Genomic DNA, 18,771 nt, shown 5'->3' with positions numbered 1-18,771 from the left:
ATAACAAATAGGTCAAATGTAGCAGAAAATCTGTCTCATAAGTTGTCATTTAATTTAAAATGGGCACTGGAAGCCAAGTGTGTAACAACTGTGTAAGGTGATGGTGATTCACCCTTTCCTTCACTGTTTGAAATTTACCCTGCAAATTAAACACTTTTGGATTCAAGGAGCACTTCCAGTGATGTGGGTGGACAGCAGTTAACAAGGCACCTGTTTTCATGTAAAATAATCCCCACAAAAGCAAACAAACAACTCCACCCAACTTCACTATTTGCTCAGATTTGCTTTATTTGGGATAGATTTACTGGTAGGACGGAGGAGATTGCATCCCTCCTCTCTCACTAGCAAACAAACCATGGATTCCCAAAAGAAGAAATACAACCCCATCTCTATAATGGTGCTATTCAGGCCCATTTGTGAAGAAAACCTGCTCTTTGCAGCAAAAACAGCCCTTATCACTCGGTAAGCTCTGGAAAATATACTTAGTTTCTTCCTGACTTTTCTTTTGTCTTCCCCCTGCATACCAGGAGCTCTTGCTTATGCTTATCTCCCATCCCTTCTCACCAGGTACCTTGTGGCACTGATAATCACGTCAGGCAGCGTCTCGACTGTTACGCCAAAGTTTTGAATGGCCCGGGTGTTTTCTTCCTAATTTGTACTCTCATGATTTTACCTGGCGGTACCATGCACCAGCTCAGTTTGCCTTGATGCCCAACTTGCTTAGAGCAGAGCCTGGTTGATTGGAGCACAGAGCTTTACCTGTCTTGACATCAAGAAGTTCACCACAGCCCCTGTGACTGATACTCTGTGTCCATCACTTAGAAAAGATCAAGGGTGTTTGTCTTCTGCGCCATGAAGTAATGACTTACTGGAGCTCTGAAAAGCTGATCACTCTTCAGATATTTGCAAGTATATTACAATTTTGCTCCCCACATTCACCGTTCTTCTGCTGAACTGTGTGGGGAAGGGGAAGTGACCCAAAGGCAACACTGGAGCTGAAGCCCTTCTCAGAGTGCTAGTTCTGCAGCAAAATCCACTCTGTAAAAAGCAGAAAGGTGTCATGGAATATTTCTAAATGCTGTAAAAGAAAGTGTTAACCTCTTTTTCCCAGGTTTGATTTCCAGAGAGGCACATAACCCCCTTTTTCTGCTTCTCTGTAGACACACATATCTCTGTGTGTATGCACACACACACATACACCTGTGCCTGAGAAGGGACATGTTCAGATGGCAAAGATTTAAGAGCCAGACACAGTGATTTCTTACCTGGATTTAAAGGTCCAAAGCAATGCAATAATCTCAGAATCAGTCAAGTTACTGTTGAAGAAAACCTAAAAATGCTGGAGGTAGGAAAGACACAAGGAAATGTTAATACTTCAATATTTAAGCCAGCTCTTCTTATTGTATATAGTGCCCAATATACTGATGCTTCCTGTGGCAAAGGAAAAATTTTAAAAAGTTGAAATTGAGACTGTCAGGCAGAGCAAAAATAAATTTTTGCTTATGGCACATTGCTCGGTGTGGGTGAGCATCATACCAGTCCAATGACCCTGAGAGAGGCTTGTTCTGCTCATTCACATTCCTTCAAGCAGGAGTTTTCAGCCTTTGGCCGGGAAAGACCCTTGTGGTCCACGAGGCAACCTCCAAGTGACCGGGAGAGGTAACACCAACTGGCAGGTCTGCGGTCAGCGAGAAGAATGGCAGGGGCTGGAAAAGTGAAATGGATTGAAAAATCCTGCTGTATGGGAAGAAATTAATTTAACTCTTTATTTCTAGGCCAGAGCGGGATGAAGCTATCAGCCAAACTGCTAAAAAATACACCCAGAGATATAAATTCTTTGAAAGATTTAAAAACACTCAGAGCCTAAGTTTTATGTAGGTATGAAATTCAGATGGCAAATCTACCTTTTATTGCATTCATTTTAAATGCAATTTGTTTGTCACAGTTAACAGCATGTGCCATATACTTCTTGGGGCCCTCTGATAGAGAGTGGTGGGTCAGGAGCTGCTGCTTCAATCCCATCCTCATGGAGAGCCTTGGGAGGCTGAAGCCACTTGTGTGTGTCTGGATGGCCATGCACGGAGCAGAGAGAAACCAGTTCTGCAAGGGAACCCTCAAAGGAGGATTCCCTCTGCTCCATCCTCCTGGATCAGTTATCCTCCATCCTCCTCCTCAGTTATGGAGTTCATGAGTAAGAGCAGAGCTGGTTTCATCTGCTGCGGGCTGGTTGACCTGATGGCCCCTGATGAAACCATGACCACAATGGACCAGAGTGATACACAACTGGGCTTTGCAAGGGACAGAATTTTAACAGAACAGATGAGAAAGGAGATAATCTCTCCCCTTGCTCCAACTTCCCCTTCTTTCCTTTTGGATACATCTATTAAAAGTGAAAGATGTCTCATGCATGTAATTGGGTGCTTGGCTGGCATAAACCATCACAGGATTTTTGGGAAATTTAAGATAATCTCCAAGACCTGATCACCAAGCTCTTTGTAAAGCATTCAAGCCAATACCTCAAATCTGCTTTCTAATTTAATCCAGACTAGCTGAGACTCAGCTACATTTAGATCTGTGAAAAATCCGGTTGAAAAACCATAATCAAAGAAGAGCAATAAAGGGAGCAAATTACCAAATTAGCAAACTTGGGGCAGGTGTCCCCTGGAGAAAGGTTGGTGAGCTTCCTTTCAAAGGCTTATTTTGTGCAGGGGAAGGCTCTTACCTCCCATAGTACCAGTTCTGTCACAGATTAATAGTCTCTTTCCATAGCAACACCTGACCCTTTACTCCCCTTGGCTTGATTATATATACATATATACATATATATACATACAGATATATTCCCTGTCTAGGGAAAGAATGGACAACTGACAATTTTCTGTGGTGTCAGCAAAATTTCATGAAAGGGAGGCTTAAAAAAATAGAGAGAGCTGGAATGCTGCTTCTAAAAAAAGGAAATGTGGGGAGTCACAAGATCTGCAACCGTGTCAACAGCACAACAAGCTGTTATCAGGAGCTTCAGACAGGATCCTGCTTCCCAAAGAGACTGTACTGTGGCAAGTATTGAATAAATGTGGGTGACAGCACTTTGGAAACAGGCCACTGCTGGGGCAGCTGCAAGGAGCTCGCAGGGACTATCCAGGAAAAGGCAGATGTCTACTCAGGGAATGCAGTCCTCTCTCAGGGAGTGCTGTAAAACTTGTTCTGCAAGTGCCTGGCTAAAATCCCAACCATATTTGCACCATCTCTGCTCACATCTTTTCAAATGAAAGGTACACACTTTGGGTTAGGGGCAGAAATGGCCTCGTTCACCCATGGTGTGTAAGGTGGGCTGGGGAGAGCTCGGCCCCCCATGACCTCTTGCAAGGAGGAAAATACAATTTAAAGCAAAAGAGAGATGCACCTAGAAAAACATAGCACCTGGGAGGGGAGTAAATAGGAGCTGGAAAGGAATTTCCTTCCAGAGAAGACTCCATAAATAATATTGTATTTACACGAAAAATAATTTTGCACAAGGAACCAAAGTGTTCAGTTTGCAAGAACTGGATCTGTTACCAACACAAAAACAACCTATATCCAAAGGGGAAAATGTGATCAGGTTCCTGGAACATTCTGTAAAGCCATTCAGAGTCCACACAAAGCTGCTAATAAAAAAATCCCAAGGGGGATTTATCAATTTCTTGCTAAAGCAGACAGCACATGGGAGGGCCCACCAGCACTGAGCTACAGACTTACTGTGAGTGATGGGTGATACTGAGATGTTCAGTGTGAGAAAGAACATGTCCCACATGCCTGTTCACCACATTTAAAGGGTATGGAAGCATTTGGAGGAGATGAATCCGACAGGACAAGCTCAGGGTAAAAGATGATCCCCTGACCATGTTAACAGAGAAACAAAATGCTTTTAGCCCTGGTAGAGCTGCTGAATAAAAACCAATAGTTTACACAGGAGGACATGTTTAAGAAATCCAGTATGGAATGGATCCACCTCCTAGAAATAAGGGAACTTGCACATAAATTGTAGGCTGGCAATGACCCAAAAGCACTGAAGAGAGCACTGCAAAGCATCAAGTGCATGCTACTGATACTCCAGTGCTCTGATGTGAAGAAAAGGTATTACCCAGGGAAAAAAAAAAATTAATTCCTAGGGCCAATAGATTAGGCATCATGTTTGTTCCAGCTGTGAGGAGCAGGAGGCAGCCTATCACCATACCAAAATATCTTTGCATCTCTCATTAGAGCTGATGAATTATTTTTTTTTCCTTTTTTCTCTGATGAAACAGATGTCCAATTCATCGCATTTGAAACATTTTGTTTCATCCCCAAAGATCTGGGCTCCTCACCCAGGGGCAGTTCCCTACCCAGGCTGGCCCTTCGAGCTCTGGGGCCTTGGGGCCGTCGGTCAGGAGGGATTCCCGGGTTCAAGGCCCCGGAGCAAAGCCAACAGGCGTGTTTCAGGGGAGGCTGAAACAAAGGGGGTTGAAATTCCCAATTTGTTAACCTTATGGACACTCCAAGGCTGCTCACAGCCATGGGAGTTGAAAAGGATGGGGAGAGGTGAGGGGAAAAAAAATAAAAAGGCAGCGCATTCCTTGCTTGATATTATTATTATTATTATCCCGGGGCCAGCGTGGGCTGGGGACCACTGGGACAGAACAAAGAGTCATCACAGACATCAGTGTGCTCAGATGGAGGGTCTCCCTTGCTGAATGAACCACAAACTTTTGACTTTTTAATCCCAAGCTCAGTCAGAAGGTTATTAGACCAATGACCACTGGGCCTAAACCAGCAGCAAGCCCCTGACTGACAATTTCTACAGATTATGCTCATAAAATACAGGACTTCTTTGAAGCCAAAGCATGTTTCTGCTCTTGCCATACACAAACCATCCCAGAGAACCACACGTGATGCATTCCTAGCGCGTTCCTCTGGCATTCACGTGCATCTCCAATGAAATATGGCCCCACTAGAATCAAAGCCAAACTATGTTCAGCTGTGTTTGAGTCATAAAAATACACTCACATGTATGTGCAAAAACCTGCTTGCAAATTAACAAAATCTAAAGAAACTCCCAGGTAAAGGTAACTTCTATAAATAAACCTGAGAGAGTGAGAGCCAGAAATGAATTTTTAGCAGCAAAGTTTGATGTAGCAAGGATCTCAGCAGAGGGCTGTGTCTTTACTCGGTGTCTACACCGAGCTCTCAACCTTACAGCTGAATTAAGGCTTAGCTTCTACAAAGAGACCCAAACCTGCCGTCCAAGACCGAAACGATAATAAACTCTCTGGGTCCCTCAGAATCATTTCAGTTTGAAATATATTGTTCACCTTTTCAATGCTGATAATTATGGCACTTTCAAAAGTGGGAACCCAGGAGACCAAACTATAAGTCCGGATGTCGAACCGCAATTCCGATCCAGCGTCTCCTCATGGCAAGTCACTCGCAGACACATCTACTCAGTCTGGGCTGGCCAGATATTTTTATACTCTTCCTTTGTAGAAAGATGGGAATCAGTAACTGCAGGCATAAGTTGGGATAATCCCCTTAAAAGGTAAAGTTGTTTTTTTTTAAATTTCTCTAAGGTTTTATCTTTTTTATATAATTTATTGTTCTGAGAACAGGGAAGATTTGCCCACCTGGGTGTCTGTAAACTTTCCTGGGGTCCGTGTTAAGCTGTTTTTTATTTATTCCCTGTTGGAGAAGACTTCTCTGCAGGGAAGAGTATGTTCACATTTACAGTAGGGTATATGAGAACTAAATTAGAGTTCTCATGAGGGTAAAATAAGCTTTGGATAATCACAAGAATCGTCTTCACCTCTGTCAAATGAGAAAAGTTTCTATCAGAAAGCGACTTTAATTTTGCTTATCATTTCCCACCACACCTGTTAGGCAGAGTCACCTCAGTTAGAGCCTAAGGAAGTGCTCGTTGGGAAGACAAGAGCTCCCAGTGATGGTCCCGTAGGAAGCTGCACCCCATGACGATGCCAAAAAAAGCGTGTGTCCAGTGAGGGCGCCCATCCGTGGGTCTGGAGAGCCAGGTCGGGGTGTAAATCAGGTTAATGCCATGTGAGGGGTCCGCGGGAGCTTTGGAGGCGAGAACGCCCCGAGCGCTGAGGTGAAGTGTGTGGGGCGGCTGCGGGGAGGGAGGAAGGGAACATCGGAACATCGCTGCCCTCCGCCCGCGCCCCTCCGAGCCCTTCCTCACAAGCCAGAGCTCCCTCCTTTCCGCGTCAAACCTCCGCGCTCGGAGGTGGAGGGAACCGGAGGGAAAAAGGGGGAGTCCCGGGAGAGGGCGCGGAGCGGGCGCGGATGCGGGACCCCTGGCAGGGCGGCTACGACACGGCCTGGGAGTGCAATTAGCATTATCTTGATGAATTTCTAGGCAGCGAGTCCTTGCTGTGCCTTTCAGAAGTCGCAGGGCACTCTGTCCCCATCTGTTCCTTTATGATTATTACTTCACTTTTTTTTTTTTTTTTTTTTTTTTGAGTAGTAATCATTGACCTGATATAGATGACTGGGGGAAAGGCGGGTGATGTGGCTCCTGCAGCGTCAATCAAAATTCTTCCTCAAACCCTCCCCACACGACCACTTTCTATCTCCCAGCTGTACTGGCAAGATGTTCTTAGCCAAATACATGATTCTATTAATGAGCACTTATATTTGCTAAGGAATGCAAATTCTTTCTCTCCGTGTATTATTAGCTGTATCAGAATGTTTGTCCTTTCAGTCCACTTTGAAGTTGAAGGAGGAAAGGCTGTTGTGTGGCACTGAGAAGGGAAAAAATTGAGAGAGAGGAAAAAACACTTCTAACTCCTCCGGGTTTTTATTTGTTCTCTTGCCAAAAACGCCGAAGGTAGCAAAAGTTACAGAAATTATTTAAAATATGTGGTCTTTTTCCTCCAAATTAGATAGATTTTTTTTCCAACTGATCATTCCCTTTTAATAATAATGAGATCTAATGAACAGCCTGGTTTGCATTTACTTTATAAAACAATCTCTCTGATGCTCCAGAGAATCTATTACTAGTCGGATGGAAATAAATCCAATTGCCTCCACAGACATGAGAACGGCTGTTGTAGGCGCTCTGGGCTATAAATGAGCACCCTCTCCCCCTCCTCCGCCAGTTCGTGCCTGATGTCGCGATACGACAGGGCAGGGCTGGGGCGCGGGGCTGAGCCCGGTGCCCGTTCCAGCCCGGAATTCCCGCGGGATGCTCGGAGTTTGAAGGGCCGATGCGCCGGTTGCTGCGGGTTTGCAGCAGAGCGCGGGTTCGGAGCGGGTTCCGCACCGCTGCGCGGGGGCGAGGTCCTCACCCACCCCCCGGGCGGACACGAGTGGGGGCTCTCTGCAGTGAAGTTTTTATTCCAGATAAGCGGGGAGGGGGATAAAAGGAGGGGCCCTGCATCAGCTCAACTTTTGTCATGTATCACTTTTCCTCTTGAAAGGTGTTATAACAGCAATTCAATTACAGTAAATAGTGTACATCATCCTCACAGCTGGAAAATTCTGTAACTAACTGTGACCAAACGTTGTAAAGGAATATAGCTTAACCAGTATTACTTTTTTTTTTTTTTTTTCTGTTGCTGGCCACAGGTTAATTAATTTCAAGGAGCTTAGTATATCTAAACAGAAACACACTGTGATGCTGGCAAGAAATCATAAAATATAAAACGTGGAATTAGGAAGATCATGTGAAATCTCCACAGCAGTATTTGGTGCTTGGGAATAATTCTGGCGCTGCCCCTCGGACAGCCCCCTCCGTTCCTGGTCCCCCCAAGCCCGGCGGAGGCACCGAGCCCTCTGCAAACCGGCTCAGGGCTCACACTCGGGTCCCGGAGTGGGACACGCACCCGCGGCTGGGGATGTGGGTGCCACGCACTGACCCTCGCTCACGTACACCTCCAGCAAATCACACTTCCATGAGAAACGTGTGCGGGGCATTGTATACATTACAGGCCGTGCCTACAGAATTTGGTTAAACACCCACTTGCAGCCCGGTATTAACCCCGTGCAGGAGGTAAGGAGTGTTTCACGTCGGGGCTGCAGAAGTCGGCGTCCGAGAGAAGTTCTGAATCACCCGTGTGAAAAACGCGGGTGAAACTCCCCTTAAGCCAAGCGCAGCTCCCTTTCCCATTAATAGTAATATTAGCTGCTATCTCCAGTTGCAATTGGGAAGATTTAAGGAGGATTTCATTTACTTGGGGGTCTACGAAAAGGTGTTGTGTACCGTGGGAGGTGTTTCCAGCCCGACATGTGGAGTAGTGTATGTTTTCCACCTCACCGTGCCCTCGGTGAGGGCTGACCCCGACGGGGGGAACACGCTTGGGTGGGAAAAAGCTGTGCCCTGCGGAGAGGGACCAGGATAGGGCCCCGGGAATCAAATCCAGCTCCCAGAACCAGCTGGGACTTGATCCCGCTGCTGACACTGAGCTCGTCCTTCGTGGTCGTGGGGCAGCGAGAGGGGGAGGTTGGATGTTGGAAACGGGGGCAGGGTGGGAAAGATGTGATGGGGCATCCCGGTTTGGGGAGTTAAAAATAACCTACGCCTACCACTGCCCCGCAAAATTAGAGACCAGGATAAGAGCCAGGTGGATTTCCCTGAGGAAGTGAGACAGGATCGGGCCCGTTCGCCAGCTCCGGGATAAGGACGCTGTCGACCAGCGGGCTGAAGTCACCGGGAGAGTTCCCATTAATTTCCACGTTTGTTAGCGAGCTGTTGGCCACGCTCCAAAACAAAACAAAAAAATTATTGAAAAAAATAAATCCAACAAACTACCCTTGACCTCTGAAAACTTCGTTGAGCAAAAACTCTCGAGCTGTGGACCGTCCCGTTTTTCTTTAAAAAGGAATAAAATATAAGTTGCCACCTCCAAATTGCAATCTCCAGCCCCAGAACAAAGGTCCGAACCCCCGCGTTTTGCAGTTGTCAGGACAATCTTGTCCATCTCTACGGTGAAAGGAATACAAATTCCGCCCCCCCCCCCTCAGCCTCAGCGAAAGCCCGCAGGAGGGGGCATCACCACTTCAACCCTGCGCCCACCGCCCTCTTCGCAAGACGGCTCTTTAATATTTCAGGGTTTTGACTCTCCTCAAGTAAAAGTTTGAGAGTTAAACTTCTGCCCCGCGTCCTTGCCCAGAATGGCAATGATTCCCTTCTGCCAAGTTCGTTTGCTGCTTCTCCTCCCCTCCCTCCCCGCTGATCAGGTGCGAACTTCCCGCAGCGGGATGGGACCTTTCCAGAGATTAAAAAATATCAACGCGAGGCGAGCGCGAACGTGCTGGTTTACAGGGCGGTTCGATGGCAAAGTTAGGACTTGCATCACTTTTTTCGACTTTTTTTCCCCCCCGAATACAGTTTTTTCAGTTGAAAGCGGGAAATTCTGCAGAAGCTGAAATTTACCTTGTACATGTCCAAAAATGCTGGGTTTTTTTCCCCCCAAGGAACGAAATAGTTCTTAAAAATTTACTTATTTGTTTCTCATCACTGCCCATCTACTGCCTTTAATCGTGCGTCTTTCTAATTCGGCTTCTCCGATTTTTTAGTAAAAATTTTTAGTAAAAATTATTATTTCGCTATTTCTGAAGTCGCACCTGAAAGTCTGGATTGCAAACACATCAGCACCCAGGTACAGGTAGAAAAGCACAAAACCCCTAGTCCTCTTAATTCTGGTTTATCTTTTCTGGAGGGAAAAAATTTTCCCCCAAAACATATTTCTAATAATCCTTTAAAACAACCCATTTCCGTATGTTCGGATGATTTAATTTTAAATTCTTTAGACTTGTTTATTATCTTCAGGAAATTGCTTCCACTACCGCAAAAATGTTTATTTTTGTGACATAACCCTGAAATATTCCCAGCAGAGGAAAATACACCCTAATCGCATCCCTCGAAAGTTTTCTTTTTTTGTTGTTCACACCCTCAAGTTCGTTGTTAATTTTTCGTCTTCAAATTCTCCTCCTTCATTTAGAAAAGGTGGTGTCCACGCAAAATGGGAGGTGGGGGGCGTATTTGTTAATTAACTGATTGCTTCAGATGGCAAGGTTAAAAAAAAAAGAAGAATGTTTTGTTCATTATTGAGATGTCATTTACCAGAGTTACCACTGTCACATTCGGGGAGGGGGGGGGGGGGTAATGGGAAACTCTGGCGGTTTTAAATACAGACTTTCTTATCATAACTTTAGCAATTTGAAACTCAGAATTTTAGGCATTTTACTGAGTCTGTTTTCTGCTTCCCAGCGTGGCACGGGCGGTTATGTTTTATTTCGAGAGGTTGTGCAACGCCGGTACTCAGCTAAGTCCGAACTCTTTTTCATCCCTTCCAAGGAGGAAACATTTTAATTTTTCTTAATATTAATATTTTTTTCTTTCATAAAGAATATATATATATATATAGATATTCTCATTCTCACATATAAGGTCAAATACCAAAAACACATTTTCTCTCCTTTCCTCTCCTCTCTTTAGCTGAAGAGCGCACTCGGCGCCACAGAAGTTAGTTAAAAAATCAATCCAACATAAATCCATGCAGGATCTGCAATGGGGGGGAATTTTTACTAATTCTTAGGACCTGGCTTGCAGAGCATCTGAGAGTAAAACACAGAGAGGGAAACTTGCCGGCGGTTCGAAGTCCCAAGCGCTCCCCTCGGAGCTAATTAGGAAAGAACATCCCGGCAAGGTCCAATTTCCAAACCCAGCTCGTTCCTTTTGGAAAGTTACCCGCATCGCCTGCATCGTTTCTTTTAGAAACCACAATAATTAGACCTGAGCTGAGTTAACTACTCTTCCTCCTGGTCAACAAATCAATAGCAATTAATTTGAAATAGCTGAGATGATAAAACACTTCCTATTGCACCTGACCTTGCCAAAAGAGTTATAAATAGAATATAGTGAATTTATGTTTTAACACAATTCCTGTTGGTTTAATCCTTCTTTTGCTGTTCCTCGGGTCTTAGGACACTTTTAAATTTTCTATTTACCTCCGGGTTTATGGCTTATTTTTTAGACTTTAAATACATTTTCTTAGAACGATTCGATGTTTTAAATAAAACAATAATGGTACGAGATATTTGGAGCAAAACAAATGTATTTACATCAAGTTCGAGTAAAAAAAGTCATATATTTCATATCAGCATATACAATGAATGATACAATATTAGACAGAAATATACGTGTAGCCAGTATTTTATCACTTGTGCACACAGTTTCAGTGGACATGAATTGATCTAAAATTGAAATTGTAGAGAAGAAGAAGGTGATGGGGTGGGAGGACTGTAAAGGGAAGAGATCAGAAACGTTTAGGTGTGGAATATTAATTATGAAACACAGAACTCTCTTCACTTTTCTTTGCTCGGTAAGAAAGCCTCGTCTTTCCCCGCTCCCCTTCTTGCTCCCTCTTCCTCTCTTTTATTGGAAAGAGGATCCTAAATTCCTTTTGACTGATAGGAAGTTACAAGACAAGATGCTATTTTCTCTTTCTTTTCTGACAACTCTGTCATCCCCGGGATCATAGTCATGTCAGAGTGTCTGTCTGGGAGAAGAAGAAGAAGAAGGGGGGAAAAAAAAATCAGTGAAGCCTGTGGCCATCTTTGCATCAAAATTTTCCAGACCTCTATTTTTGATTGTGATCCCGCTGATCTGAGTTTGAAATGCGAACACAGCAAAGCCCCTAAGCCTTCAATCGTGTGAAATTTTCAAAAGATCTCTAGAAGCAATCTCAGGCTGTCTGACCCCTGACAGGCGGAGATCTCTTTATACCTCTCTCTGCCAGCACTTCATTTGTTGGAATATCTTTCAGATTTGCACCTCCAGATGACAACCTGAGTGTTTATTATGTGTATGAATCTGAAATCTTCACTGCAGTACAAAGGAGACGTCTTAAACATCATGTTTAATTTCAGATCATAATTACCTGCTCCTCTTTTGCTTCTAATTATCTATTCCTCCTTCCTCTCTGTGGCATGTTGATATTTTGTTGATTCCCCCTTTTAATCAGCCTTTCTTTCTTTCTTTCTTTTTTATTTATTTTATTTTATTTTTATCATATTAGTTTAGTCCATGGGGGAATTAAACATGTCACGGTGGACACACATCATGCCTATGTGGAGAGAAAAAATTCTAGCGACGAGTGTGTACTCCCTATGGCTCTCTGTATATACGGATGTGCTCTGGAGAAATAATAACTATTCCTGCCATTATAATCCAGGTTGTTAGTATGCTTCATCTCCCATTAATCTTTATACATCAATTTAAATTGGCAGCAGTGTTTATGTTTTGTCCCGTGACGTAGCACCAATGTCATTTGATAGCAACCAAAGCAGCCGAAGCCCTTTAGTGTCTGTCCCTCCTTTCAAGAAAGCAGAAGAGGGGGGGAAGGGGAAAAATACAAATAATTTATTAAAAAAACACCACCAAACACCTCTAACTTTCCCCCTTTTCTTTAAGGGAGCATATACGTCTCCTTGCTACCCTGATCACCTGTTCAAAGAAACCTTCTGTTGTCCAGATTCTTTCGAGGGAGATGGAGCTGGTGACACAGATCCTGGTTGTCTTATTGCATTTTATATTGTTGGAGTTAATGTCTCAGGTGGAACAGCCATCCATTGAATAGCATGATAGGTGTCATCCCAAGTGCCCAGCTCAATTTGGCACAGACTTGCTAAGGTAGGATCCCGCCTTGCTCTGCAGCTTAAAACGGGGGAAAATAAATGACTCCTGTGGGATGGCGAAAACACTCAGAGGTGGGAGGCTGGTGCGGGACCCCCGGCGTCCACCTCCTCCCTGGCGACCTCCCATCTCTTCCAAGGTGCTTAGGAGTTGAAGATAATTTTTTTTTCTATAGGGATTTCACATAATTTGTCCCTACCCCGATGCAACAGACCCGTGGTGTTGCTCTGCTTAACTTATGAAAATATCTCCTCCTTGGTTTAATTTGCCCAGAAAACGCTTTGCCTATGTGTTCAGCTGTTTCTGTGTTTATCCATTTTTCCCATAAAACTTGTATTAAAACAAAATGTTACTTTTCTTTCTCTCAGGAGCTGTATATAGAGACCCTCCCTTTTTGAAATAGACCGCAGGGACTGTCATTAGATCAGATGGCAAGCCTTTATAGAAAGTGTTTTGCATAATTACATACCAAAGCCAGAATAGTCACCCTCACATTTTATGGGTCACAAACCATCAACAATTGGCACATTATTGTCCAAGAAACCCCAGTCCATTCACTGATAGAGAAAACTAGACTGCCTAATCTAGAACTGAAGAAGATTGAAATTTCTTCTAACAAGAACCCAGAGAAGATTATTTTCAAACTGACAACGTGTTTACATATAGTTATAAAGTTCAGAGGACCGGTGGGGAGAGAGAAAGGGTATAAACCACTAAACATGATTAAGAATCGCACAGTGGCCTAATATAGATGGTTCATCAAAAAGGAACAGACTGAAAGCTCGCCCCCCCACCCCCCCGCCCGCCCCCCCGACAGCCCCTCTCCTTTTCAGATCTGTTCCCTTTTCTACCGTTGTGATTCAGTAATTAAGATATTCTTATTTGGACAGACAGCTCCTCTGGTAACTGAATAATATTAGTTCCCTTTGATGTCAAACTTTTGACAGTTATCACACTAGCATTGGGCAATTTAGCACAAATGCCCTCTTTTTTTTTTTTTTTTTTTTTTTTTCAGAGGGGGAAAAAAGTCTTTGAAGAAAAGTAATAAGTGTGATCGCTATCAGCAAATGATGTAAATCTCACTGGACAGGCATCCCTGGGTATAAATTACATTTTGTTGTATATAATGAAGCGAGTTTTGTTTTTACCTCATTCCCTTATCATTGTCCAAAATTAAGGCAATAATCCCACTTCCTTCACACCAATTCACCACAGTCCCTCTCCCCCCTGATTATTTTCTTTTCTTTCACAGGAAAATTGGACGGTTTTCCAAACCCTCCCTCCCTCCCTCCCTCCACCCCGCTTCCCACCCACCCGGCGCAGCGCGGAGCCACCGGCGCTGCGGGGCGGGGGAGCAGCGGCAGCTGCGGGCGGAGCGGGGCTGCGGCCCCGGCCCCGGCCCCGGCCCCGCGCTTCACCTGGGCCCTAAAGCCTCGCCCTGAAGCCCCTCCTTTTGCCATGGCCAAAAAAACCCACCAGCAACACAAACCCCACAACCCTTCGCCTGTGCTGCCCGGCAGCAGCGAAGACGAAAATAAAATATAATAATAATAATAATAATAATAATAATAATAATAATAATAATAATAATAATAATAATAATAATAAAACGGGTGTCCCTGGCTGGATTTGCGAGGGGCATGGAGATGGTTGGCGTTAGGAGAGCTGGTCCCCTGCGAGGAGTGGGGAAGAGGGGGTGGATCGCAAACACTGGAAGATCCAGTTCTTAGCGACTTGGGGAGAAGGGGGTCTCCTGGGGCTGCTCCCTTCTCTCCAGCATCCCCCGTCACCGAGCAGGAGATTTTCACTGCAGCTTTAGGGACGAGCCCCCCACCTGCCCCCCGCGCCGGGCAAGACACCTCCACGGTGCCGGGTGGTGATGGGGTGGTGGAGACTTATTTATTCTGCTTTTTTCACCATAAGTTTGGGGGGAGGGTGGCGGGAATGGAGTGGAGGGAGTGCCAGCTCTCGCCAGGTTCGCCTTATCGCGAGATCTGGGCAATTAAAATAAAATGAAATAAAATAAACCCACCCTTCAGTTCTTGGTGGAGTTACATTTGAGGGGGGGGATGTGGGGATGCAGCTCCTTGGCTGCAATGTCCTGTCTAATCCCACGGTCCTCAGGACAGCTGCGGGGAAGCGGCGTGTCCCCGTGTGCCGCCAACCCACATCCCCATTCCCATCCTCCCCATCCCTCTGCTCCCGCACGCAGCGCCCGCCGGCACCAGCAGCTCAACGTGTGGCCCCGCCGAGGGGCGAAGCAGCGACCCCCAGTCCCTCCCCAGCGCTCGCCCCCGGGACGGGGGTGCTGGCCGTGGGCTCCTCCCGGTGCGGCACAGGCGGCCCCGGCCAGCCCTCCATTCCCTCCCCGCCTAATTAGCAGCCGTGGGGAGCACCCTGATTAATTTAAATGCTTTTTGTAACACTGTAAGGGCGAGAGCCACGTCTGCGGCCGCAGACGGGTTATATTATTTTCGGGCTCGGGTTTCGGCCGTCCGGGAAAGGGGGAAGCGCGGCGGGATCGCGGAGGATGCGCTTGTGCTTCCCGTGAGATAACGCCGCCCCCCCCCCCCCCCCCCCCCCCCCCCCCCCCCCCCCCCCCGCCCCAGCATCGTCCCTCGCCCCCAAGGAAGGGGCCAGGCTTTTCTGGAAACTTTGCTCCAAAAGGGTATCCTCGTGTTGTGTAACATTTTCCGAGGATTTTCATTACACGTACAGCCAAAGGTAACACAATCAGAGAAAGGAAAGTTTCTTTCCATGGCCTTTTCCCCCCGTTCCGGCCACCTTGGGGCTGGTCGGGCAGGGGACTCACTCGCCCGAGGCGAGGGCATCTCTGAGCAGGTGGCCCGAGGGGTGCGAGGGAAGCTGGGCCCAGGTCGCCCCCACAAACTCCTACCGTAAAAATAAATCTTCGCCTGCCGCTGCCTCCGCATCCTCCTTGCAAATAAACCTCGGGGAAACCTCCCCGGAGCTCCTGGGAAATCCACGCGTGGTGTTGGGAGAGGGAAACGCTTCTCATCCCCGCGTCCGAGCGGCGGGGCAAGGGGCACGGGTGGGCTGTGCTGCGGGGCAGGCAGGGCCCCCAGTGTGCCACGCTCGAGCTGGGACTAGCGCCCAAATCGCAGCGTTGCTCCCGTACGACCCAGCCTTTCCCGCAGTCACCAGCTGCCGTTTTAAACTGGGGATACTGGGAGTTACTGGGGGAATCTGCACTTGCAACAGGTATAGAAGTGTTTTAACCTTTCTCCCTAGCTTTTCTTTAAAGAGAGAGGTCATTTTTTTTTCCGAGAGAAAGAGCTTCCTGCAGAGGATCTATTGTCTTTTCTTAAAAAAGAAAAAAAAAAGGGGGGGGGGGTATAAAAAGGAAGAAAAATGTATTTGCGCCTCTATGTTTTTCAAGGATGAAGAGACTTAAGAAGTGCAATGTGAGAGACAGGAGGTTCAGCTTCGAAGGGAGTGTAGTCAGCCAAGGAACTTCAGATAAAGTCCTTGAGCGGTGAAAGAAAGTGAGGAAACTTTCCCAAAGGTCGCCTTTAAAGCAGCAGAGAAACTTCTCTCTCAAGTTCTCTGCTCTGACATTTCTCACGGCGGGGGGCGGGGGGGTGGGGTGGGTGGGAAGGGCGCCGAGACTTGTCTAAAATCGATAATACTTTACAGAAGAAGCTCGGGTAACATCTCAGACACCCCTCACCTCCAGCTCCCCGGACGGTGGCCTGCGTTTGTGGCCGCTGGTGCCGAGGCGGGGCCGCGACCACCCCACTCACCCGCTGCCCCCGCCCTCGGAGCGCGGGGCTCGGGCGCGCACCTCTGCCCCTCGCCACCTTGGGAAAAAAAAGAGAGGACTTGGAAAATCAAGGAAAGTTGGCAGTGCTGGGAAAGGAAGAGCAGCCCTTTGATTCACATTGTCTTGAGGAAAGAAAAAGAGAGGGAGAAAGGAAATTAAAAAACCCATCCCTGCCCCTGAATCCCCGGCAGAGTCCTCGTCGTTCGTATCTCTTTTTACAAGTTATTTTAAAACCACTTTACAAACTCAAAAAAAAAAAAAAAACCATAAAAAAATTTATAAAACCCTAGGCAGTATTTCTATTTCCCAAGAGCAGAGGCAAAGCCTCCGCACCCCGTCCCGGGGCCACTCGGGGAGCCCGGGGCCACCAGACCGGAGCGACATTTGGGAAGGGCGCAAGGAGAGCCTGCGGGAGCGAACCCTCCGCACATGCGACCATTCATTAATTCATTCCTAATAATTCATTAGAAAGGAGCGTTAATTACTTCCTTTGCAATACTTTTGGTGTTGCAGGCGAGACCGCGAAGGGACGGGAGAAACCGGCGATGTCCTCCTCATACTTGCACTTGTTTCGCCAGCAAAAATTGTTCTCTTTCTTCCTGAAAAGAATAGACCTTTTCCTTCTCTGTCATTCCTCCTGAATTTTTTTATTTTATTTCTTTCTCTTTCTCTCTCTCTCTCTCTCTTTTTTTTTTTTTTCCCCTTTCCCCTGCACCGTGCCTACAAGCATGCAGGTAATAAATGAACCAGGTAAAAGAGAGGAAATAGCCCATATTTATTTTGAAAACGTTCCTGGTGGAGGGTTCAGTACAAGGATCGGTTTGGCCTCAAAATCAGTAACGCAGGGAGACTTGTCTCGAAAGGCCTCTAAAAACCACGAAGGAGGGGAAAAAAAAAAAAAAAAAGAAAATAGCTGATGCCTCCCTTTCCCAGCTGGATGTTGGGGATCGTTTAAATATCCCTTTTTGCCTTCGAGGGTCCATAATAAAAGCGGTGAAAATGACACTGGTTTCTGCACAAGGCGGAATGTTTTGCTGCTTTAACGTTGTTATTTTTGGCGGAGGGTGAGGCTCGGGTAAGGCGGCAGCACCCAACACCGCTGCGCTCCCGCAGCTCCTACTGCGACACTATATTAACTCCTAGTTAAGCCAGCAAATAATATTGTTCATTCATCTTTTTCAAAGTTGATTTATAGCAATCGACAGGTTAAAGCGTCATCTGACTTCATTACTTTTAAAAGCTGTCTATTTCAGAACTGTCACTTTTCATCACTTAAACCGAATAAAACGGTTGAAGAAATGAATTGAGAGAGACTTGGAGATCGTGTTTATAATTCTTTGTCTGGACGTTAACATTCCTAATGACCTGACCTGCATGAGGAACCTGTGTGCCTAACGCCGAGATTAAAAACAATAATAAAAAGAAAATCAACCCATGAGGCTCCAAAAGTTACAAAAAAGGCGAGAAAGTGGTGGGGGACCGAGGAAGATCAGGACAGAGATGCTACACACACGCATTGACAAAGCATCATATATGTTCATACATGTTGTGCCCATGCACGGAAAGGTGAAAGTTAGCAGTGGGTTAGCAGGAAATAATTCTCTTATTGCCGTTTCTTCCTCGCAATCCTGTCACAATAGTTTAAAAAATGGTGGTGGGGGGTGGTGGGGGGAATAAAATAAAGGTATCTCGGATCCTTTTATCATGAGTAATTTTCATACACTATTAAGGCTTTTTTTTTTTTTTTTTTTTTTTTTTTTTTTTTTTTTTTTTTTTTTTTTTTTTTTTTTCCCCAAGGCTACGAGCGATCGTTTCGGAGAAGGTTGCAGGTTTTATAGGGAAAGTATAGACCCATAAAAGATTTTTTTTCCCCTCCTCTTTTAAGGGCGTTAAATCAATAAACAAAGAAAAAAATCTAAATCAGAGAAGTGCAATCTGTAATGACAATATGCGTCAAAGCACTCAGGAGTTTCCCCGGCCATATAAAAACTGGCGACTCTGCATTTGCTCTCCGTGCTGGGAATTCACCTTTGAGGGAGTTTTCCCTCCCTGCGCTCCCAGGATCCCGCAGCGCGTTTGGTTCTATAAAACTATTGCCAATAACCCGCGTTTGTTAGTAATTCCACACCCGCGATGCTTTCAGGGGGCAAAGCTGCGGGAGAAGAATTATTTGAAACAAAGCGGACAGGTTGCTCCCTACCTTTGCTCTCCCTTAATGAGTGAGCACTAAAATAACAGTGGCCGCCCTAAAAACGGAGCAGAGGCGCCGGCAGAGCCTCGCAGGACGGGGCGGGGGGTGCGCAGGGATATGCGGGGACCGCGG

The sequence above is a fragment of the Empidonax traillii genome, unplaced genomic scaffold (genome assembly GCF_003031625.1).
Source record: "Empidonax traillii isolate 1590-97213 ecotype Southwest subspecies unplaced genomic scaffold, ASM303162v1 scaffold36:size2505666, whole genome shotgun sequence".
Taxonomy (NCBI): domain Eukaryota; kingdom Metazoa; phylum Chordata; class Aves; order Passeriformes; family Tyrannidae; genus Empidonax; species Empidonax traillii.
Note: the sequence above shows the minus strand (reverse complement) of the source record.